The 25,489-nt window shown below is 38.5% G+C and overlaps 1 long non-coding RNA gene across 1 annotated transcript; it reads left to right on the top strand.

The window, feature by feature from the left end:
- Positions 1-10,541: 10,541 nt before the first annotated feature.
- Positions 10,542-24,256, top strand: LOC140116718 (uncharacterized). The gene is made up of 3 exons (XR_011852935.1): positions 10,542-10,619; positions 14,416-14,447; positions 23,938-24,256. It is a non-coding gene; the product is annotated as an uncharacterized lncRNA (long non-coding RNA).
- The last annotated feature ends 1,233 nt before the right edge of the window (positions 24,257-25,489 follow it).

The following is a 25,489-nucleotide window of genomic DNA, read 5'->3' as shown; positions in this document are numbered from 1 at the left end:
TCACATCCCTCTTCTTAGAAATGGCATTGAGTTTACAGTATATATTACACTTTAAAAACATGTAGAACTCTACAAATAAAAAAATAAAATAAATATGTTACAATGTAAAAACTAGGTGCTTGTTCTCTGAATGTAATACCTTTAAGTTCAACTGAAACAATGTTATTGAAGGTTATTAGAAGTTAAAGGGAACCCGTCACCACTATTTTCACAAATACAGGTAGTGACAGGTTCCTATAGAGCTCTAGTAACTATCTGACAAGCTGCTTTTAGCTAAAAATAGTTTCCCTCAGATCCCCATAAAATCAGAGTTATAATCTTGCCTGGTATCTATGCAGCTTTGGAGCGAGTCCACGGGGTGTGTGGCCTAATGTCATGTGACCAGGGTGACATCATCAAAGGTCCTTGAGCTACTTAATATGAAAACTATACCCCATGTACATATCTGACCACATAAAAGAATCACAGCAGCCTCCATGGACTTCTACTCCTCTGCATGCAGGCTGCTGTGATTTCATGTGATAAAATATGCTGTGATTTCATGACATATATGCTTAGTGTACAGTTCCTAATGCAACAAAAGCTATAGGACCTGCGATGATGTCCCCCTGGTCACATGACATTATAGCAGCATACAGAGATAGGATGGGGAGGAGCTGCTGGATTTAGCCTGAGGAGGCCAGGCCCACCTGGACACGCTGTAGCCATGCTTAGTTACCAGATAAAACTATAAAGTTGAATATATGGGAATCTCAGGGGCATAATTTTTAGCTACAAGCAGGCTGTCAAATAGTTATTAGAGCTCTATAGGAACCTGTCACTACCTGTATTTGTGAAAATAGTGGTGACGGGTTCCCTTTAAAATCAAATTTTATGCTGAGATTTGATATTGATATGTATTGGTATTTAAACAGTGACAGTTAAAGGGGGTTTCTGTAACCTTTATTTTTATTTTCTAGCATTAGGATAAATCAGAGTCATTAATTTTACAGTATTAAAAATATACAATGAAACACTCCAAAAGGACCCAACCTTAACTGGTAAGTAACTAATATCCAAATCCAATTCATTTCTGGTCTGGACGGTAGTCGAGGTAGAGGGTTTCATGCAGTGAGGTAATGTGATTGGTTTTCCTAGATAGATCGGTTAAAAGAGCAGGTTTGAAGTTCATTGTTAATTACTTTTATGAACAGTATTAAAGATATAGCAGACATAGAGCACTTAAGTTCTAACATCGTGGCACATGTTCGTTTGGACGCTGGGGTCCCTAGCCATGTGAACAGACCGGGCCCATGGGACACTTAATCTGCCACTCTTTGTAATGGTACTATTCATTTTATATACCATTTATAACAAAACAGCTAAATTATTTGTATGATAAATCATTAAAAAAAGCATAAACCCATAAAGCAAGAATTAATAGGTTCCAACCTCTCAATAATTTTCAGACATCACTTGGACATGCATAGAGTGCAGCTCTAAACTAGACCAGTTATTTTGTGAAGGTTATAATTAGAGATGGGCGAATCCATTCGAATGAAGTGGAATCTGGTTAGAATTTCAGGAAAATTTTGGTTCGGCACAAATCCGAAGTTTACGATTTTTTTTCCCCCTTTATTAGCAAAATGGCTGCGAGCACAACGTGGTGCAGAGAACTCTCGGAAGAAGAAAGGAACACCCTTGATCACATGTGCAGACATGTAAGCCAATCAGCGACTGGCAGGCTTATGTGATGTCAAAGCCCTATAAAAACAGACGGCCATTTGCAATCCCGTCATTTCACACTGTGCTGTCTCTAGCGTCTAGCTGCTTGTACTCAGTAGCTGATGGGGTGATTTTTGCTCAAATTCCAGGGTGTCCATTTTGGGGGATTTGTATACCCCGCCGTTTCTTCCTGCTGCACCTGCGCCAATATTTGCCTCCTGCTTCACCACCTCAGCCTCCACAAGTCTAAGTGCTGCTCCATCATACCACATGTGCAGGGCACAGCGGTGTCACGCAGTTCTACACCTGGTTTGCCTGGGCGAACTAAGTCACCCAGGGGAAGAATTGCTCTGCATCATGCAAGAAGAAATCGATGTGTGGATTTCTCCATGACAACTGCAAATTGGAACCATGGTGACAGACAATGGGAGAAACATGGTGTCCACACTGTACCGAGGAGGGAAGGTCCATGTGCCCTGCATGGCGCACTATTCAATCTGGTTTTCAAAAGGTCCCTGAAGTCTCCCTCCCTTCTAAAAATGGCCAGCAAACTGTGCATGCACTACAGACATTCTTACAAAGCCAAGCACACCCTCTTCGAGTTGCATCGGCTGTGGGGAGATGTGGGGTAGGAGCAGTAGCTGCTCCATCAGCAGCAGCTTAAGTCTGGAATCCTTAATGAGCAGCTTCCTTCACCTGCCTAGTGAGGAGGGTAGCCGCCACCAGCAGCAGCAGGACATGGAGCAGACCCTGAACCAGCAGGTGGTAGCCTACTTAGACAGCACTCTACCACCCTAGGTAGAGGATCCCCTGGACTACTGGGCAGCCAAACTTGATGTGTGGCGGCAACTTGAGGAGTTTGCAGTAGAGAAGCTGTTCTGCCTGGCCAGTAGTGTGGCATCAGAGCAGGTGTTCAGTGCGGCGGGGCCATCATTACCCCATGGAGAACCTGCTTGTCCACCCATAATTTAGAGAGACTGGGGGTCATTTACTAAGGGCCTGATTCGAGTTTTTGCGGCGGGTTAACCGAATATTTCTGTTTTGCGCCGATTTTCCCAGTATTGCCCACGGATTTCGGCGCACACGATCTTGATTGTGGCGCATCGGGGGGCGTGGCCATACAAAAACCCGATGGATTCGGAAAAACCGCCGCATTTAAAAAAATAAAGTGTCGCTGGACTTGCTCTTACCTGCACTCTGCCCGGCTTGATGCATTCCGATGAACTTCAGTGCAGCAGCAACACCTGGTGGACGTCGGAGGAACTACCTTAGTGAATCGCTGGAAGACCCGAATCCACCACAGAGAACGCGCCGCTGGATCGCGAATGGACCGGGTAAGTAAATCTGCCCCACTGACCTTTGTCAAGATGAATCAGGTGTGGATCGCCCAGCATTTCTACACAACAATGCCTAATGCAGCAGATTAGATCAGCTGTGACGCCTCCCCCAAACGTTGAGAAATTAGTCTGGATTCTAACTACCTGCCTCAGCTACTATTCTGATGCTGCCACCCTCCTGATGCCACACTGCTGCCAGTTGCATCCATCTGCCTCCATCTGCCTCCCACCATCTTTACCAGGGACTGGAATTGTCACCCAACTCCACACTCTGTCATTGTGCCACTTTCTGACCTCCTGCTGCTGCTGTCGTCACCTCCACACTCTGTCATTGTGCCACACTGTGGCCTTCCATGTTGCTGCCTCCACCAGAATTTGACATTGTGCCACTCTCTGATCTAATGCTGATGCTACTGCTGCCGCCAGGCTACACACACTGTGATTGTGCCACTCTCTGACCTCCTGCTGCTGCTGCCGCCACACCCACACTTTGTCATTGTGCCACTCCGTGGCCTACCATGTTGCTGCCACCTCCAGAATGTGTCATTGTGCAAATCTCTGTTCTCCTGCTGCTGCTGCAACCTCCCCATTTGTCATTGTGCTACACTGTGGCCTACCTTGTTGCTTCCACCTCCAGAATTTGTCATTCTGCCATTTCTTAGCATAATTGAAAGAAATTGGGTACCAAACTTTGTGGAGCTTTTTGGCATTTTATCCATTGTGAATGTGGCAATATTTTTCTTAAATAAATGCATAACATATTACACACATTTTTCAACTAACACAAAGTGCAATGTGTCAGGAGCAAACAAAGCAAAAATCACCTGGATATGTCAACGCATTGAAAATTTTATAACCACTTATACTGAAAAATGTCAGATTTGAAAAAATGGGCTGTCAGGAAGGTACAAAATGTCATTAAGTCATTAAAGGGGTATTCTCGTCTGGGCATTCACATTCAGTTTCACTAATCTTCCATATATAAACATTTCTTCAATTGGATGTTATTAAAAAAAATGTTCCTGTGTGAAGATAATTTCTCATAAATGTTGCCATGTTGTCCCTTAGAAACCAGATGGCTTCCTCGGTTACGACCACGTCACACTCTGGTAGCGGTGGCCAGACATACGCTATTGAGTCCTGCCAGACCTCCTGGATTCAGCCTCCATTACCACAGGACGGCTTTGGTGCTATGCAGTAACTCCGGAACATTTCATATACAAAAACTTTTTGTTTATTTGTGCAATTCCCTCCAGCAGAGGTGGCCGTATCCGAGGAGGCCATCTCGTTTCTAAGGAACCATATTACTACATTTCTGAGAAATTATCTTCATACAGGAACATTTTTTTTAATAACATCTAATTGAAGAAATGTTTATATATGGCAGATTTATCAAACTGAATGTGAGTGCCCAGATGAGAATACCCCTTTAAGGGCTTAAGAGACATGTGCCTCTATGCTTTCCAATCAGTTTTATCTCAACCACTAAGCGTCCACATGTACACACCACATAGCTATGGTCAGATATGTATTTTGTGCCCTGGAATTGTAAATCATATGCTTTGATTTAGAAATATTTAGTCAATAAGAAATGAAATGATGAACACAAATAGGGCACCAGAAATTATAATTTAAAAAGTTTTTTACACAAGTCTCTAGACTGTAAACTTTACAAAAGAACAATGTTACATTTGGAATATTCTGATGATTTAACAATTTGTATTACATTTTATTAAAGTAGCGCCCATTGATATCCTCTATCATCAGACATAATCATCAAACATTATTTTGTCAATATTTTTTTGATAAAGAGTTACATCAAATAAACAAAGACAAACACATTTTTGATTAAAACATTGATATATCGGTGCAATGACAGAAAGTCTGACTTAATACGTAGATATTGTTTCATTTGTTAAAGTAGCACATGGAAATTCATGTACAGTAAAACCAAATCTTCTAGTTCAGGAATGCTAAATACTAAAGACAGTGATTGCTTTCCCCGATACAAATCAAATGTGTACCTAGCATACAAAATGGAATGGTGAGTTGTACAATAATAGTATGGGTTCAGATAAGATTCATAATCTTGACAGAAGGAAATTACGTTTATTTCAAAGATTAGATAATTTAATTTTTCTCAAGAGACCAGAGGGTACTTTCTAGATTTAGCATTGTCTGTCAACTGAAGTAATGTATAGAAAAGGGAACCATCCTGATGAATAATAATGCATGAAAATAAAATGCAGTTTTTATATGTAAAGTATAAACATTTGTTAATATAATAGACAGGAAACTTAGCTTCAGGCAAAGAAAAAAAGCATATTTTTACAAGCATCAATTTAAATATATATCATAATTGTAGAAGCAGCAATAAGTGTGATATAAATGTATAATAATATCCAGCACGTCCACAGGATTCATAAAAACACATCTCAATTTATTGGTTCCATTTTAAATCCAAATGTATGGACATAGCAAACCAAATTCCTTTTGGACAAAATACGGATATATGGATTTAAAATTGAACCAATAAATTCAGAAGTGTTTTTATGGATCCTGTGGACGTGCTGGAGTCTCCTTTCCATTGTATGCCGAGTCATAGAGGTGTCGACTTTTTCTCCGTGCACCTAAAGGTCCTAAAATTATAATTAAAAAAGCGTGAAAGATATTTTTGCATATAGTTTGGGATTGTTGTTGGATGTTTTTTGCACATTTCAAATTACTTCAAATTTTCATAAAGCAACTGTTGTCCGCAATATGCATTGATTTATTGGTAGAATGGGAAAAGTTTGTAGGAATGAAACAAAATCTTTGTTTCTTTATTTTTTCTTCACAAAACCAGTAGTAGATATAGTAGCAACATCAAAGTGTAGTAGATCCACACATCTACAGTATCTATGGTGTCTATGATTAAGAGTTGGAATGACTCAAAACGTGTAAGACATGTGGATCTACTACTCTTTGATGTTAGTACTGTGTCTGTTACTGGTTTTATAAAGAAGACATAAGGAAACAAAGATTTTTTGATAATCTATCACTGTGGATTTGCTGGTTCATTCCTACAAACTTTTCCCATTGCCCATGTGCTGTCAGCACTTCAGCCTTTTGGAACCTTGCAAGGCCAGGTGAGCTGGATTGGTTAAATAAGTCTCTTTACTTATTGGAAGAATGTATGCAATTTAATTAAAATATTTTTTTTTTTAACATTTCAGACCAAGTTATACATTAACATCACGTCCATGTTTTGTAGAAGAGTGTTTTCTTACTTAGTAAGTTTGTTGCACCAAGTTCTGCAACTGTCTTAGGCCCCTTCCACACTAGCGAGTGTGATGCGATGAACTCAGCATGTCAGTTCACTCCCGCGGTGCAGCGTTCGGGCCGTGCGTTCCCGGCAGCTTGCGTTGCGAGTGTGATGCGAGTTCATCGCATCACACTCGCTAGTGTGGAAGGGGCCTTAGTATTGCAGCTATGTTACACATCAAAAGTACACTGGTCAGCAATCATTAGTCTTCTAACAAGTTTATAAAATTATAACTGGAGAAGATAAGAATTACTAGAGATGATTACTTGGTCAAAATATGTTCCAATTCCCCTAACAAGATGTGCCTGACCTCTGAATTTACTATGTACAACCCCTTACTAGGTCTTTAAAACTCACATAGTAATGTTACTACAATGAATATGGATTTGGGTAATCGAATGTCAGACAGTGGTAGAAAAAAGATTGTATACAATTTTTGATAAATTTAAGCAAAAAAAAATTAGAAATATCTTTTTTTGGAAGCCGTTGAATTTTAACTGATTCCAAATCATAAATTTAAGTGCATAAATTACATCTCCAGACATTATGAAAATGTGCAATTTACTTTAGTATGTTATATCCCTGCCTTTCTTCCTTGTTTAAGCAATTTGTGTAAATCATCTTTTTTTAATTTGTGTAGATCATCTTTCTTTCCTGAACCCTGGGTATCACATTAGTAGTTATGGCTGTGTTAATCTTACCTTGCTTAATTATCTCTATGTTGTGCATTTGAATTAGGATATGCTACTCATAACAGAAGAAAGATTGGACTTAAAAATGGCAAAGAGTAGCTGTTTAACTTATGAAGAATACTACAAAGTTTACAATTATTACCTGCATTTTTCAGTACTGCAATAAAAAAACTTCAAAGCTTTTGTTAGACTTCAGGTTTTAAAAGGTAACAGTCACGGAGGAACGCATTGGGTACTTTAGTCACTGACCCCTGAGGAAGTCGCATGACTGCAACGTAACGCATGGGGTGCCTCTGGCCACAAGTCTTAGATTTAAACTATGACTCCCACTGTGTATCCAATACTAAATAGCTTTGTTTGTATTGGCTTGGTCCTGTTTCCAACACAGAGGGGCTCCATTGATGTGTATTCATATCTTTTTACTTATCTATACTGCTGTCTAGGAGTTCACGGACTTTTACTTTTTGACTTACTGGGGCAGATTTATCAAGCAGTCTGAAAGTCAGAATATTTCCAGTTGCCCATGGCAACCAATCACAGCTCAGCTTTCATTTCACCAGTGCTCATGAATATTTTAAAGGGGAGCTGTGATTGGTTGCCATGGGCAATTGGAAATATTCTGACTTTCAGACTGCTTGATAAATCTGCCCCACTGTGTTTATGTTTTCTAGGACTGCACCGTACCGTACTGCTGCTATTAGTCACCCCAGTGTAACACCCGCGGTCGGAGTGGGCTCCAATCGCGGGTGTGTAACCCGTTAAATGCCGTGGTCAGCTCGACCGCGGCATCTAACATGCCTCTGGGGGTCTTTCCCCCACGATCGGCCCCCCCGAACCGTTTTCGGGGGACGCCGATCACTGCTATGGAAGTGCTGGGGTCCGATCTGGTCCCCAGCACTGCCTGCAGGCACTGCCAGTAAGATGGCGTCTGTGACGTCATCTTACTGGCATAGTGCCAGCCTATGCAAGTGCATAGGCTAACACTGATAATACCCTGCAATACATGATTATTGCAGAGTATTATCATGAACAAGCAATCAGATGATTGCTTGGTCATTTCCCATGGTGGAAAAAGTGAAAAAGTAAAAAAAAAATGTTATTCAATAAAAAATAAAGTAATAAATCAATAAAAATGCCCATAAGCCCCATAACATATAAAGAGACATATAACCCCAAAAAGTCTAAATCATAACAAAAACCCCACATATATAGGATCACCGCGTCCGTAACAACCCGTAGAATACAAGTAAATCATTATTGAACCCGTGCGATGAACGCTGTTAAAAAAAACTATTGAAAACCCACCAAAAATTAACATTTTTACCTATTCAATCTTACAAAAAATGCCATCAAAAGTGATCAAAAAAACATATGTACTCCATAATGATACTGCTGCAAAGTACAGCATGTCCCGCAAAAAACAAGCCATCAACCAGCTCCCAAGTCAAAAAAGTAAAAATGTTATGCCACTTGGAAGACGGCAATGCAAAAATGATAGATTTTTTCCCACATTACGGTTTTATTTGACAAATTTAGTAAAATGTAAGAAAATATATTCAAGTCTGGTATCCCCATAATCGTATCGTCCCATAGAATAAAGATAACATGATTATTAGGCTAAACGGTGAACACGAAAAAAAAAAAGTCAAAAATCCAGTACAGAATTGATGCTTTTCTACTCATACCCTCAAAAACGAGTTCCTAAATCTTCAACAATAGGTGATACCAACCCCAAAATGGCAACACTGGAAAAAACATCTCATCCCGCAAAAAAAATGCCAGCACATGGCCCCAATAACGAAAAAGCGAAAATTTATAGCCTACAAAAGGGACCAAAGAGGAAACTCAAATCCTGGCAGCTGCAGGTCCCTCCTTCCATTCTGCGCCTCGCTGTGTACCCATAAAACAAGTATCGTCCACATGTGGGGGGTCTCTGCACTCGGGAGAAATTTCAGAACAAATTGTATGGTGGGTTTTCTATTTTTATCTTTTGGAAATGTGTAAATTTTAGGGCTAAATGAGCATATAACCGGAACAATTTGACCAATCTAAATTTCACCTCCATTTTGATTCAATTGCTATGAAGATCTCAAGGGGTTAACAATCTTCCTAAAAGCTGTTTCTGATAGTTTGAGGGGTGCAGATTTGAAAATGGGTTAATTATATACGGGGGTTTTTATACTAAATATGTAACATTTCATTCAAAACTGTATTTATCCGCAAAAGAGTAAATTCTGAAAATACGGAAAATCGCTATTCGATTTGTAAGCCAAGCGACATCAAAATATATTATCCAGACATTTCAAAAATTATGAAAATGTAAAGTAGACACATGGGAAATGTTATCCAGCAACTTATTTAGGTGGTAAATCTATCTACCTGAAAATGTAATGATTTTGAATTTCAAAAAAGTGAAATTTTTCAAAAAATTCAAAATTTTTCCTTTTTTTGGAAAATAAACGCAAAACTTATCAGCCAACATTTACCACTAAAATGAAGTACAACATGTGGGGAAAAAACAATCTCAGAATCGCTTTGATAAGTAACAGTGTTCAAAAGTTATAACCATATAAAGTGACGCAAGTCAGAATCCAAAAAATGGGGCTGAGCCTTAAGCTGTAAAATGGCTGCGTCCTTAAGGGGTTAAATGTTTTTATGAATTTTGATACATGGCATCTGTGTGTGCTTTTCACATGCCTTGTAATAAAATTATTCACTGTTCAGCCTATACACACTGGCTTGCTCTTTGTTTTGGTCACATACTAAAAACATAAAATATGCCTAAAAATCATATCTGACTGAAAAGCAAAAAAAATTAAAAAATTAAGTTTTTGCCAGACCATTCATATATTTTTTTAATAAATAAATGCAAAACATATCAACATTTTTTTTAATTTTTTTTCGTAAATTTTTCATGAAAAAAAAAATCAGTAGCCCATCTGGGCATGTGTTGAGATGTGGGGTCTTCTGGCCATTAAAATAAATAAATAAATATTTACTCAGGCTTTAGGTCTAAATAAAAGGTTTGCATTTATTTGCACAAAAATAAAATGAAAGGAACATAGCAAGAACAAAAATGCAGATAATTCAGGGGTCAGGTTGCAGCTACCTTGGAACAAGCAGCTCCCCTGTGGTCAGATCAGACACTCTGACCTAGAGACAATCCATGTACACACAGGTGTCATTAAATACCCAACTATTTCCCTTGTGTCTTAAAGGGATACACCTCTGGGTTGCACCTTTAACAACAAACATCACACAGGGATACATTTCTTACTGAAATAATATATATATAACACCACAATACAGTATAATACACAATATAAAAATTAAGGGAAGTTTACAATATACACAAAGTAACCAAAGTAAGAAATACAAACACAAGCCACATGTCTTCAGCTCTGCATCACCTGGCAGTAATCAGGTGCAGCTATATAACCCCAGCTCACCCTCTGCTCAGGCTTTGCACACACGGGTAAGATCAGGTAATGCTGAGTGGTGACTGCTGAACTGGTTTGTCTGTTGAAACAATAGTGGACAGAGACAAAGGTTTGCTGGCCAGCAGGAGGAGAAAAAGAAAAGGTACAAACATACAGGCAGACAAACAGTTCACTATTCACCCCTCAACAGCGTGTTAATGTGTTTTAAAAGTTATCAACAAATAAAGTGACACACGTCAGATTTTAAAAATAGGGCTTTTTAAGGAGCGTGAAAACATTTTTTGGGAGTAAAGAGTTGAATGAGAATCAAATTTTAAAACTTTGTAGTCTACCTTCTTTATCACTTCTGTTTCAATTAATTTTAACTGTTTGTAAACCACTTCTCTATTATGTTAATTTTGAGACCTTAGATTTTTGTATGTCCAACCTAGCAGAAATCAGTACAAAATACTTTAACCAAGTATTTATTAAAACTTGCTTGTTGTTAGGTCACAGGGTAACAATCTTAAATTATGTCATCTACCTTCTTTAAAAGTTTTTATTGTGGTCGTAAATAATTCTGCAGTTTTGTTTTTATTGGAAACATATTTTGGAATAAAAAGTTATTATTTCCCATAGAAGTTGATATCCTGCATACTTCGGAACAAATACCATGGCACCTCCAAATAAACTTTTTTAAATTGGAGGTGTCATGGTACAGTATTTGTTCTGAAGTGTGCGGTTATGAAGTTCTTCATGCGGAGTCAGCCACCACTAGTGCACTCCTGGTTTACTGCACATGTATGTGTTCCTTGGAAGATCTTTACTCCTTACTTTATGTACTATAGTCTGTGCACACAATGCTCTCGTTGTGTTTATGCAGTAATGTTTGCTTGCTGGTCCTACTATTCGGTTGCAGAACTTGTAGCTTAAGTAAACAGCACCTCAGAGGTCTGATGTTTGAGCTGTGCTCTGTAGAAAGGGTCTTCTCATCCCCTATGTAGAGAAACATACCTGACCTCCATTTCTTCAATATATACATCTAGCTCTCAAACATCCTTCGCATCTTGCCAGTTGAAGGTACAGACTTATCAGGGAATAAACATACAGCATTAGGAGGTGTATGTATTATCCTCAGTGGCAATGTTCAAAACTAACCACTCACTACAGGTATGTGTTACATACCTAATCTTATTAGCAAAGGTGGAAAAATGTGGAAAAATTGAAAAAAAAGTCACGTGCATCACGTTCTTGTGGGCTCAGTTTTTACAACTTTCACTCTTCGCTCCAAATAACATGCCTACTTTATTCTTTGGTTCGGTGCGATCGCGGTGATACCAAATTTATATAGGTTTTATTGCGTTTTAATACATTTTCAAAAATTAAACGAATGTGTACAAAAAAGCAAAAAAAATTTTTGCCATCTTCTGACGCTAATAACTTTTTCATACTTTGGCGCACGGAGATGTGTGAGGTGTCATTTTTTGCAAAATGAGGCGACATTTTCATTGCTACCATTTTGAGGTCTGTGCAACATTTTGATCATTTTTTATTTCATTTTTTGTTATGTAAAAAGGAGTAAAAGTCGCATTTCAGACATTTGGGCGCCATTTCCCGCCTCGGAGGTCACCGCCGGCCGTAACCGTTTTTATATTTTGATAGATCGGGCATTTTGGGACGCGGCGATACCTAATAGGTTTGTGATTTTTACTGTTTATTATGTTTTATATCCGTTCTAGGGAAAGGGGGGTGTTTTGAACTTTAAACTTTTTTTTTCTTCACTATTTTTTAGACCATCTAGGGTACATTAACCCTAGATGGTCATATCGCTCCTACCATATACTGCAATACTACAGTATTGCAATATATGGCATTTTTGCAGGCCATACATTACAATGAGCCACTGGTTCATTGTAACGAACCTGCATAAGCCATGTAGCCTCGTGTCAAAAGAAGACCCGAGGCTACCATGGTAACCGTCTTTTAAACACCGCCGGCGACTTTGCCGGCCGCGTTGAGAGGGTTAATAGCCGCGATCAGTGCAAGCACCGACCGCGGTTATTAGTGGTGGGGGTTTTGTGCAAAATGCAAAAACCCCCAGCTCTGTATGAAGAGGACTCAGCCCGTGAGCCCTCTTCATAACCCCTTATACCTCTGCACCGTAGAGCTACGGCGCAGAACGTTAAGGGGTTAATAAAACTCAATTACATCACATTGGATCTTGCCTTGGACTTAATGGGAACAGGTTCCCATAAAGCCCTATAAATTACACCCTTGTATTAGCTAAAAATTGTTTACCTTATGTCCCCATAAATCAACTTTATGTTATATTAACTGGCATCAGGGGAGGAGTGTTCTACTCAGTTGGCCCTTCCCATCTACTCCTTTCCATGTCCCATGCCTTTTTCTCAGCATGTCATGTGACCTGGGTGATGTCAACTAAGGTCCCTTACCCAGTTACATTTGCAACGTCTACCCCATGTACAGTATCACAAAATGCCGCCACAGACTTCTACTCTCCCCCATGCCACCATGGGGACATGCTGTTATTTTATGTGATCAGATACATACATAGGGTAGAAATTGCAAATGTAACTGGTAATAGGATCTTAGTTTACATCACTTTGGTCACTTGACAAAAAAGTTGCAATTGATGTGACAGAGCTCTCTCTTAATGTTCCACACAGACCTGTCACATAAAGTGAAATTCATATAAGTTTACAAACTGTTTTTTTAACATTTCAGCCATGGAAAAGAGCCAATTAGCGATAAGGGCAATAGTTATTAATCATAGTTTTTAAAGTATTCACTTTGGGTGGGTTAATTTAACTGGCAGGTTCTCTTTAAGCCTTTTAAGTTTTCTCCTACAAAGGAGAGGGCCTTTAACAGCAGTAAGATGATTATTAGGGCCTTGACAGTGTGATTGAGAAGGTAGGGTACAATGATACTGGTTGACTAGACACTGTATCCAGATGTCTTCCAATCCCTCTGCATTATATAGTATAAGCATGAATTGGGGAGTTCATTGCATAATCTAGAAATATTAATATGACTAGGATCCATTTAAAATAAAGTGAGTGTAGTTCACCTTAACCATTAACAAATAATGTTGGGGCTGACCCTGGAGCCCACTGGGGTCTTCACATGTACTCTTTGGGGTCAGTCAAAGCCTCAGTGTTCTATCTGAATACTACATGACTAGTACATAATGTTTCAGTTTTTATTACATGATTTTTCAATAAATCGACCTTGAAGAATTTTAAACCATTGAGTCTATAATACGGCAACTTGTATTTTGGACTAATTTGCTCTATTTTTAAATTTTGTCACACTGCTGATTTTTTTTTACTCTTTTTTTGTAAATACTGCACATAGAACTGTCTCTTTACCAGCATACAGTATATTACATTTTTATGAATTTAATAATGTATACACATCATTAAACACCTAAAGCACTTTGAGTAAGAAACAATCTTCGGAGCCATTATCTAATTCTTGCTGTTGTAGGATCTTGTTCGCCTTATATAACTGATTTAATTAATTTTATATAACCTTGTTTGTATTTACTACTCTGAACATTCTGAATAATAAATGAACATTGATTTTCCTTGCCGCAAAATCTAAGGAACTCGAGAGCTTAATGTAATATTTCAGCGATAGAATTTTTCACTGACCCTAAAATGCTGCTAAACCGCTGAAAATATATAAAATTCACATAACTGAAATTCCACTGTCTTGTTTATATGACTGTTCTGACCAGGAGTTCTTATTTTTTTTACTGTACTAGTCAGAAGCAGCAAGTCTGCCAATGTATCCCATAAAAGCAAGCTGAGATAAATGTAGCGCTTTGGGAGCCATTTCGAAGGATTGGAGGAAGCACAGACAATGTACTGTTTTGTGACTTATTTTTATGCTATATTTTAAATACTTATCCTCTTCAACCTGATGTTTTATTTTAGTGACAATGTGGGAATCTGTGAAGACATGCAAGGTTAGAAAATTTGATTATATCACTTTTTTCAATCTGAAATAACCTCCAGAACTGTTTGTCAGAAACCGAGTAACTGTTTACATGTAAATACATCCAGTAGTGATACAGTATATACTCGAGTATAAGCCGAGACCTCTAATTTTAACACAAAAAAAATGGAAAAACCTATTGACTTGAGTATTAGCCAAGGGTGGGAAATGCATTGGTCACAGCCTCCCCAGTATTTTGCCAGCGAGCCCCCTGTAGTGCATAGCCTGCCAGCCCCCTGTAGTGTATGGCGTGCCAGCCCCTTGAATATATACATATAGCCTGACAGCCCCCTAGTATATAGCGACTGACTTCACATTCCCTGTGGTGGAAAGCACAGAGACAAGTATCCAATGCCAGGAATCAAAAAAACCATGTGCTATACCAAAATATAATCTTTATTAATACATAGAAAAAACACACCAAAAAGTTAAAATAAAAACATTTAAAAAGGATCAAAATCCTCTATACATAGCCAAAGGGAGGGTAGGGTATATGATAAGTACCCATGAAGACATGCCTCCCTATGCAGCCCCCAAACCTTTAAACCTGTCCAGCTAATACAATACAACAAGTGGCAAGCCAAAAAAATATCCCAGAAGTACCAATAGAATGTACTATCCTACAAAAGCAGGAAGCCACTGTGTGTGGCGATACGCGTGGGGCCTCTTCCAGCCCCCTTCTCCCCCTTTTCTCCTGCCAGCTCAGCGTTCATTGGTAATTATTTCATATTGCTTCAAAAAATCTTTGTCATACTGATTTTCCTGCTTTTGTAGGATAGTACATTCTATTGGTACTTCTGGGATATTTTTTTGGCTTGCCACTTGTTGTATTGTATTAGCTGGACAGGTTTAAAGGTTTAAAGGTTTGGGGGCTGCATAGGGAGGCATGTCTTCATGGGTACTTATCATATACCCTACCCTCCCTTTGGCTATGTACAGAGGATTTTGATCCTTTTTAAATGTTTTTATTTTTCCTTTTTGGTGTGTTTTTTCTATGTATTAATAAAGATTATATTTTGGTATAGCACATGGTTTTTTTGATTCATTACATTAGTTTTTCATGTGCCCATTTGGAGCAATTTTTGTATGGTTTGTTCCCCTTTGTGTTTTAAGTATCCAATGCCAGAGCATCGCTGTGTAGAAGAGGACCTGCCGGGAGGGCGTTGGAAGGTGAGTACACGGTTTGGTTTTTTTATTGACTAGAGTATAATCCTAGGTGAGGTTTTTTAACACATTTTTTTGTGTTGAAAAACTCAGCTTATACTACAGTATATACAGCATGTTGAAAACATTTATTGGTGGCTATGATAGAATATCATATCTTATCAAATTTATAGATAAATATCTATAAGAATCTAACTAAAATTACAAGGAACTGTATCTGAAAGTACTATTAATATACGTGTAATGGCTTACTTCTTTATCGAGTCATGTGTATGTAACTACAAAGTGACTGGTATTATTATTTTTTAGAAAATCTTGTAATTTCATTCTATAACTTTCTACATTTTTCCATTAATATAGTTGGATAAAGCTTTTATTCTTGTCAAACATGTTGTATTTAGAAATGTTTCTATTTTCTAGAAATTTTTAAAGATGCTATTGTCTTTATTAGAAGTGCCAATTGTACCCTAAAATTTTATTGTTGCTTTGTACTTGCTTTGTATTATCTCTGTTCCCATAAATTGTTTAACTTCCTAAGATGTAAAAAAATAGAGAGATCCATTTTAACAAAATCAGGGCATTTCAACGCGCAACGGACACAACACCGGACAAGTGTGAAATTATGCAGGAGAACAGGGAAGATCTAGCACGAGAAAAGTCTACAAAGACGATGATGTTTTTATTTCAACAAGTAAAATCCAACTGTTGGATATACAGTAGTATTGCAGTATTTGTAGGAATGATCAGATTGTCTAGCGTTAAAGCCCCCTAGAGGGTCTAAAGAAAGCTAAAATACTAAAAAAAAAAAAATTCAAGTCACCCCCTTTTACCCTAGAACTGATATAAAAAAATAAGTAAACATTATAAAGAACAAACATATTAGGTATCTCGGTGTCCCATTATCTGATCTATCAAAATATAAAAACTGTTCATCCCAGCGGTGAGCCCCATAATTGAACATTTGGACAAATGTCCAAAGCAGCACTTTTATCCCATTTTACATCGCATAAAAAATTTTATATAAAGGGATCAAACAGTCACACAGTCCACAAAATGGTATCAATGGAAACGCCAGCTTATCTAAAAAAAAAAGGACTTCTCACACAGCTCCATACACCCAAGTATAAAGTATGAAAAAGTTATTGGCGTCACAAGATGGCAAAAAGTACAATGTACTTTCAGTACCTGTCCAGCAATCACGAAACCACAACCAGGCTTGGCACTAGCTGTCAGACTAGGTATGTAGTGGCGAACTCACCCTGAAACGTCCCTGCGGGCTAGGGCCCAGATAAACCACCCTGACAGGGTCAAACCAGCTATCTGGAACCTGGAACTAAGGGTTCCTGAGTTACCCTACAGGAAACCCACTTCATCTGACAGCTGCTGGGTGGTGGAGCGGACAGGTAACCGGAATACAGATATAGCTTAGTGTTCACACTGGTACACAGAAACCGACACAAGACTGAGACAGGAAAGTGGGGTCACACTAGGAGATAAATGATACTGAGGGACAAACAACAGATACAGACAGACAAGCGGAGTCAAACAAACCAGGTCAAAACTAAGATGGCGGCAAAAGTACAGAATCGTATAGCAAATATAATGGTCAGTAGGCAAATCAGAAGTCAACACATGGAATGGCAAGGACCACAATTGCAAGAGCATTAGGGAGCACAGGAGACTGAAATAACCAGCAACCAATGAAGGGGCTGGGCAGAATATAAGGCAGTAATGGACACAACCTCCAGCAGTCCATCACTGAAAGCGCAGCTGCAGGCAAAACAAATTCAAAGACACACCCAGCTTTCCCAAGATCAGAAATGGAGTGTCAGTACCTGTCCAGCAAACTGCGCAAACACAACCAGGCTTGGTGCTAGCTGTCAGACTAGGTAAGTGGTGGTGAACTCACCCTGCAACGTCCCTGTCGGCAAAGGCCCTGACTAAACCAGATAAACCGCCCTGAACCCACTATCAGGAACCTAACTGACGGTCCCTGAGTGACCCTAAAACATGACAGGGAAACTTACTTCGTCTGGCAGCTGCTGGCTCGTGGAGCAGACAGGTATAGACCAGTGTTCACACTGGCGCACAGAAACCAACACAGGACTGAACAGGTAACCGAAATACAGGAATAGACCAGTGTTCACACTGGTGCACAGAATACAAACACAGGACTGAGACAGGGACAAAACAACAGATATAGACATGTCTTAAGGCACATAATCACAGGTCAGATCCAGATACAGGTACAGGCGGGATATACACAGGTCAGGTCAAGATCAAACGGGTTATATACAGGTCAAGTCAAGATCAAGATCAAGCAGGTAATATACAGATCAGGTACAGATACAGACAGACAAACGGAGCCAGGTAAAACTGAACTAGAAACACAGGGAAGACAAGACTCAAAATAACCAGCAAGGTAAGATGGGAATGGGCAGGTATATGAGGCCCATCCTGGACACGCCTCCAGTAGCACACTGGGGGAACTGTCCATCAGGCTCGTAACCCTTGCTGGGCAGGACAGAAATGCAAGAAGCAGGGTGTGGCTCAGTAAATCCAAACACAAGTAGTAAGCCACAGTTCACACACAAATAAACACCTCTATTCCGCCAACTACGGACAGTGCGACATAGACATGGATGTTACTGTACCCCCCCTTTTATGAGGGGCCTCTGGACCCTCACCATTCCCGCAGAGGTTGGGGGGAGGGCTTCCACGAAGAAATGACATGAAAAGACACAAATGCGTTTTTTCAACTTCATTGAGAAGTACAATTTGTGATGTAGAAAATAAGTCCTCACACAGCTCTGTACACATGAAAAAGTTAAAGATTTTTGACGGTGGGGGTGAAAAAAATGAGCACAGGGGGTTAAAAAAAGAGCAGTACAGAAGTGCCAAATATTGTAACTTTACAAAAAAAAAGAAAGAAGAGATCCATAGAGTAGTAATCACATAGTAAATAAGATGGCCCACTAGTACCTGTCTCCTGAAATAAGGAGGTTACCTGAGGTAGGCTTAATTAAAAGCCTGTAGTAATGGATGCGTCCTAGATTCTGGAGCACGGAATGTCCAGTGTAGTCGATCATCAGTGAGGAGAAAAAAACGGACGAGAGGCACCAATCCAATAGGTAAAATACTTGTCGGGACACGCTGGTCCCTTAACTCTCAGCTGTCTGGGTCTAAAGAAGAGGGAGGTCCTTCCTCGAGACCCATTACCTTTGGCTTTTACACTACCCCTTGTTTTTTCCAATAAAAATCCTAAATCTAAGGCCCCTTCCACACTAACGTTACATTTCACGTCAGCATGCAATGCGTGAAAAACTGACGTTTTTGGCTGCGATTTTGTTCCATTTTTCCTTGGAGTCATTAGCGTTTTTGCATTTTTCACACGCGTGTTGTTCGCGTTTTTATTGCATTTTCGGTGTGTTTTTCACGCACGTTTTTTAAGTCAATGGGAGCATTTTTCAAAGGGACCATAGTTCGGGAATAAAATGTGTTATTTAATTAAAAAAGAATGTCTTCTGATAAGTTAGCAGATGTATGCAAACATCTGCAATCTATTCTTCACTGTTCCGCGCGTATATTATCTCTCGACAAGTTAGCAGATGTGAAGAACAGTGAAGAATAGAATAAAAACAGTGAACACAGTGAACACAGGATCATTCAAGTGAAAGACAGTGAAAAACACAGTGAAGAATAGATTGCAGATGTTCGGCACATCTGCTTACTTGTCGGGAGATACGCGCGGAGCGGTGCGAACAAAATAGCATGTGAAGAACAATATATATGTGTGTGAAGAACACATTGCAGATGTATGGAAAAACGCTAGTGTGGAAGGGGCCTAATTATTGGATTGGCGGCTCTCGTCTGTTTTTTTCTCCTCACTGATGAAATATTGTAACTTGGTCTTCAAAGGTTTAATGATGTCTTTTGTAACATTTTTGTGTTTAAATTTTGTTTGTCCTCATTATATTTAGATTTTTTTTTGCTTCAAAATGACACAGCATTTTTCTTAGCTCCATCTTATCCTCATAATAAATGAATGTAGAATTTGTGCAAACTGTCTCAGCATTAATAGGGATCCAGTACAGCACAGCGCTTCCTATCTCCTGGGAAAAGAATCACTAATTAATTGCTCTTGGATTTTTTTGTGCTGTCTAAAGTCTTAGTGTAAAAATGCTAATGACCTTTGTTTTGCCTTAGCGGTTTTATTGAAAACCATTTTTATAGTTGTGTAGTTCGGTAATACAACAGTAAGTCATTAAACAAATGAGAGAGTTTCTGCTATTGGCATTATTCACATCTTCAGAGCAATGTATAGGTCACTAATACATTAGCAAAATTATAATTATCTAACTAGTCATTAGAAGTGTTCCACATTTTATAAATACCACACTCTCATTTCAAGGCTATTAGTTTTGGAGCTAAATAATAATTATTACTATCTCAAGTTTTAATGATCAATTTTTGTGTTGTCCTGTAAAATAATTGTAAAGAGGAGAAAAAAAAAATTGTTTATATTTTGAATCCTAATACCAAGGATTTTCACTCAATACAGTATTTAGTGTACACATGTCAGCTCAACAAGGGAAAATGTATGTCAAAGGGGTTGTCCACAAAATGTTGTAACCCACAGCTCTGATTTCTCTCTGTGGTATACCGTGCGCCTGTGTGAAATCACATGACAATACACAGGTTTTATCCACAGGAAGTAAACAATGAAGCTGTTGAATAATAGCAAGCAGAGATCTAGAATGACAAATTGAGATAGAATTATATAGGAAAATTGCATTACTTTTCATAAAGCAAAAAATATCAATTATTTTCTGAAAGTCAACATTCCTTTTAACCCCTTCCAGATGCAAGCCGTAATAGTACGGTGCGCGTCGGGTGCGGGTACATGGAGAGGGCTCACGGGCACATTGCAGCAAAGACTTACCAGTAACACCCGCAATCAGTGCTGGCAAAGTTGCTGGCAGCTTCAAAAAGATGACCGAGGCTGTCTCGTTTTAATTCATTACAATGTGCAATTTGCACATTTAAATACATGAGGTGGAAAATACCAATGTACTGCTATACTGTAGTATGGCAGTATATGGTAGGATCGATCAAATAAGCTAAGGGGTCTGAAAAATAGTGAATGTAAAAATAAATAAAAGTTTAATTAAAATTATAGTAAAACAACCTAAAAATTAAAATCACCCCCCTTTTAATAGAACTGATTTTTGCCCTTTTGAAAAATATAAAAAAATTCTATAAAAAGTGATGAAAAGGTCATAAAAATGGTAGCATTGAAAACTTCATCAAAATTTACACAAAATGACAGCACTCACAGCTCTGTACACTGAATTATGAAAAAGTTATTAGTGCCAGAATATAACAATCAAAAAATAAAATTTTTGTACAGGAGGTTTTAAGTTTTGTAAATGTATGAAAACATTATAAAACCTATACAAATTTGGTATTCCCGTTATTGTACTGACCCACCAAATCAAGTAGACCTATCTTTTGGGGTGTACAGTGAAAGCCGTAAAATCCAAGCCCACAAGATAATGGAGCAAATGTGTTTTTTTACCATTTACACTGCATTTGGCATTTTTTTTCCCGCTTCACAGTACATGGCATGGAATACTAAATAGCATCACTATGAAGTGCAATTTGTTCTGCAGAAAACAAGCCATTACATGTAAAAATAAAAAGTAATATGTGGGGAGTGAAAAATAGAAAGGAAAAATCAAAAAGGACCAGGTCGTTAAGGGGTTAAATATAAAAATAGATTTTGGATCGTACAGATGTGTTCAACTATAACACATTGTTATCTGGGGTCAGTTTTTACTGTTTTTCACAAGTTTCTTTAGGTAAGCAAATGATACTGTTTATAATATAGTGGTGTAGTGTTTGCTAACAAGATGGACGCTTTACACTATTGGTGGGTTGCTTTGAAGCCATTTGAATTGTTGGGAGGATCCTGTACTTTACCGGGCTCCATCTGTACCTAAAATGGTCTGGGTTACAAAAGATAATTGAAATCTAATAATCTTAGCCAAAAGCTTTTTTTTTTCTATGGTTATGCAAGGCTACAGCTTAAGACTTCCTCGCTCTTGTTTTTAGTAGCAGGAGACTAGTATCATCAGGATGGGCAAACCTATGATTTCGGGGGTTTCACAACCTTTTGTCACCAGTCTGAAGCTGCCTCAAAAACAGTAGTCAACATGTATCAGAAAGCTGGACAATGATAGCTGTTATTGGTCAGTTTAGATACAGATCATGTGGTTCCAATCTCAATAGACAAAATTCCCGAGGGCATTTTCTCCTGTCTCATGGGTTGTCCACATACTTAAGTATTTTGCAAAAGTAATTTTTTCCTTGCACTTTATCTTATGAATAGCTGCAAACCTAAATGTGTTTTATGTCAAAGAGCAACAAAAAGTATCTACGCAATCTGTTTTCACTTTTCCCACAGCTGTTTTGTGAGGACCTCAGAGGTTTGTTAGAGAATGTTAGAGAACAGCATCATGAAAACTAAGGCACATATATTTAAGAGATAACATTAGTGGCAAAGTATATGGCTGCGATACAAAAATAAAAATAATTAATATAAGCAACCAAAAAGGCCCAGGGTCACTCAGAGATCCACAACCCTGATGGGAGAGTTAGTCACCTCAACAATTAATGGCCCTATATTTTTCAAATCTGGAAGAAGGACAAGAAAAAAGCTATTCCTGAAAAAAAAACATAAGAGGGACCATTTGTTAACTGCAAAGTGGTTTACATGGGGAAAAAAGGAAAAAAATGGAAGAAGGTGCTCTGGCCAGATAAGACCAAATTTTTTTGCCCAAATGCCAAATGCTATGTGTGGAGGAAAGTTGAAACTGCTCATTACTCTGAGCACAACATCCCAGCATGTGGGCAAAAACATCATTCTATGGCATGCTTTGCATCAGCAGGGTTTGGGGAGGTCATCAAAGTTTATAGGTAGTTAGATGTAGTTAAATAAAAGCAATCCTGGAAAACCTTGTATAGGCTGCATTTTTTTCCCCTGGCTAACACGGTACTCTCTTCTCTACATACATATGCTGCAAAAGACTTGAGAATGGGGCACAGATTCACCTTCCACCAGGACTAAATCAATGCATAGTCTTGGTTTAAATGGTCCAGTCAAAGACTGAATTCCCATTAACTTTAACATTACTTTTCAAAAATGTTCTCTAAACAATTTTGACCAAGCCAGAGCTATTTTGCAAGGAATTAAAGGCAGCCTCATGATGTGCAAAGCTGGTAAAGACCCCAGTAGACTTTTTAAAGGGTCATGGTCACCACATTTTCACAAATATAGCTGATGGCAGGTTCCCATAGAGCCTTATTAACTAACTCACGCCCTTCTTTTAGGTAAACAATTGCTTAATCTCAGGTACCCATAAATGATCTTTATAAACTTGCCTTGCATACAGCCATATCTAAGGTGTCAAGGGGAAGTGGCCTCCTTTAGTTAAATCCAGCAGCTTCTTCTAAGCATTCAGCAATAATGTCATGTAACCAGGGGGACCTTCTGTCTCCTAACATCCAAAAACTGTACTCCATGCATATATCTAATCACATGAAGTCACAGCATGCATGCATGGACTTCTACTCCTTTCCATGCCTCTATGCAGATATGAAGTAATTTCTTGTAATCAGATATTTGCCTGGGGTACAGTTTGCTAACATTAGGAGGCTAAAGGACCTGAGGTGTCAGCCCGGGACGGCCATATCACCTTGACGACCCATAGAATTGGCTGTATGCAAGATAAGTTTACAAAGATGATTTATGGGGATCTGAAATAAAGAATTTTTAGCTAAAAAAAAGGCGTCAGTTAGTTAATAGGGCTCTATGAAACCTGCCACTAGTTGTATATGTGAAAATGTGGTGACAGGTTTCCCTTTTATCTGTGAGTGTAATAAATAGAAATAAGTATTGTAGCACATATTTTTTTTTCAATAAGAATCATAATAGCATAACTTTGTTGATGTTATACATACTTAGGTGTTGTCGGTCATGTAATTTCAATTTTGGATGCTAACATGACAGTTATAAAGGAATAAATTAAAGAAATATAATGTAATATAATAGCCCTGTGAATTTAGCTTTTCATGAACTGATTATTTCATCCACAGTGATGATAAATGCTTGGTTGATAATAAATTGATATTTTATTTGTCTAGAAGAACAGATGTGGCGGCTCCCATCCAAGCTGTTAAACAAACAATCTGTTACGATAAGTTGTACCAATCAAGATGCATGTTTTTCATTACAGATCCTGTGTGTAAAGATGAAAATGTTGCTACTAAATGGGATATCTCCAAATAATTGTTGTGTTGTTAATGTAATCTCACAAATCTGTAGAAGAATACCTGATGTAATGAAACACTTCCAAAGTATGATCCTTCCATTACCCTTTTCAATCTTCTAGCAATAACAAATATCTTAAAAGTAAAAGATTTTTTTTTTTTAAATCTTGGGAATCTGTCTGAAATGTTGATGATACAGTAGGGAGAAGCATTGGAGAGCAATTGCAATTGCTCCACCCAGACATCATTCGGAGCATCAGACCTTGATAAAAGAGGCATAGAAAGCTGCAAGCGCATGAAATAGAACAGAGCTTTCTAGACCCAAGAATGTAGACAATAGGACTAGCCAACCTATGAGGAAAATAGCCACTTATGGTATTGGGGCTCATTTGGTAAGAAAAGGTCCTCAAAAATACTGTCCGATTCTACAAATTGATGATGATCTGGCATAAGACATAATCGGTGATACTCCACTGATCATGTTCAGACGAGGACGATCTTTACAATATAAGAAAAACATACACCATACAGGGTAACATTAATGGTAAATCTGTGAGCATATTGGGAAAACGTTTCCGTGAATTTTGGTGCAGAACAGGTGAACCCAATTTCCAGACATGTCCATGCACAACATGAAGGGGATAAATCTACTTTTAAATTCTTGGTACACCCTCCGGTACATGGAGGAAATTGGAATTGCCTTATTTAACAGAGAGAATTAAAATGGATTAAAACACCTAAGGGTCAGAAAGAAAAGCATAGCTACAATTGTACTTTTTTCTGATTTACTCTTCCTATTTCTATTTGGCATTTCTTTGTATCATCTCTGTAATACTTCCTGACAGGCTTTTATCATCATGTTATCACTTCCCCTTAAACATATCTATTTTTATCTATTTTTGTCTCAAACCTATTTACCAAACACTAACATGTTTTCTAGAACACATATCTGGTGGATTAAATACTTCAGATAATGCCCCACACATATCTGGTGGATTAAATACTTCAGATAATGCCCCACCATGTGGCCACTGCGTCCCACTGTGTTAAGCGCTTTGGTCCCTAAGGTCCCATTTTCAGTATCAGTCACCTCCCCATTGATGACACACAAGACATGCACCCTAACACAGTGATCTGACTTACATGCCAGCAATAAGAACAGGGCAAGATGTAATTTGGCGTCATGGGAGGTTTGCCCATCTACTTAAAGCTCCGTATACAAGTTAGTGCGCAGGCGCCAGCATCTCAGCCTCACACCCTTTCTCCACTGAGCAGGACATCGAGCTGTATGGTTCATACTAGAGCTGACAGCCCTTTGGCCAGTTAACTTAGCAAAGGAGTCCTTTGGAATGGTGAGTGCTTCAAATAGCATAATCAAGGGATGGAATATCCTGACTTTCAGGGGGGACATAGGTTTAATTTCTTTGTACTATTCTTCAATTTTATTCCTTATTTGTCTTATATTAAAGCCCTCTGAATAGTCCTATTGGACAAAACGGGTCTTCCTAATGTATGAAA

The sequence above is a fragment of the Engystomops pustulosus genome, chromosome 2 (genome assembly GCF_040894005.1).
Source record: "Engystomops pustulosus chromosome 2, aEngPut4.maternal, whole genome shotgun sequence".
Classification (NCBI taxonomy): Eukaryota; Metazoa; Chordata; class Amphibia; order Anura; family Leptodactylidae; genus Engystomops; species Engystomops pustulosus.
The sequence above is the reverse complement of the archived record's forward strand: the minus strand, read 5'-3'. Positions and strand labels throughout refer to the sequence as shown.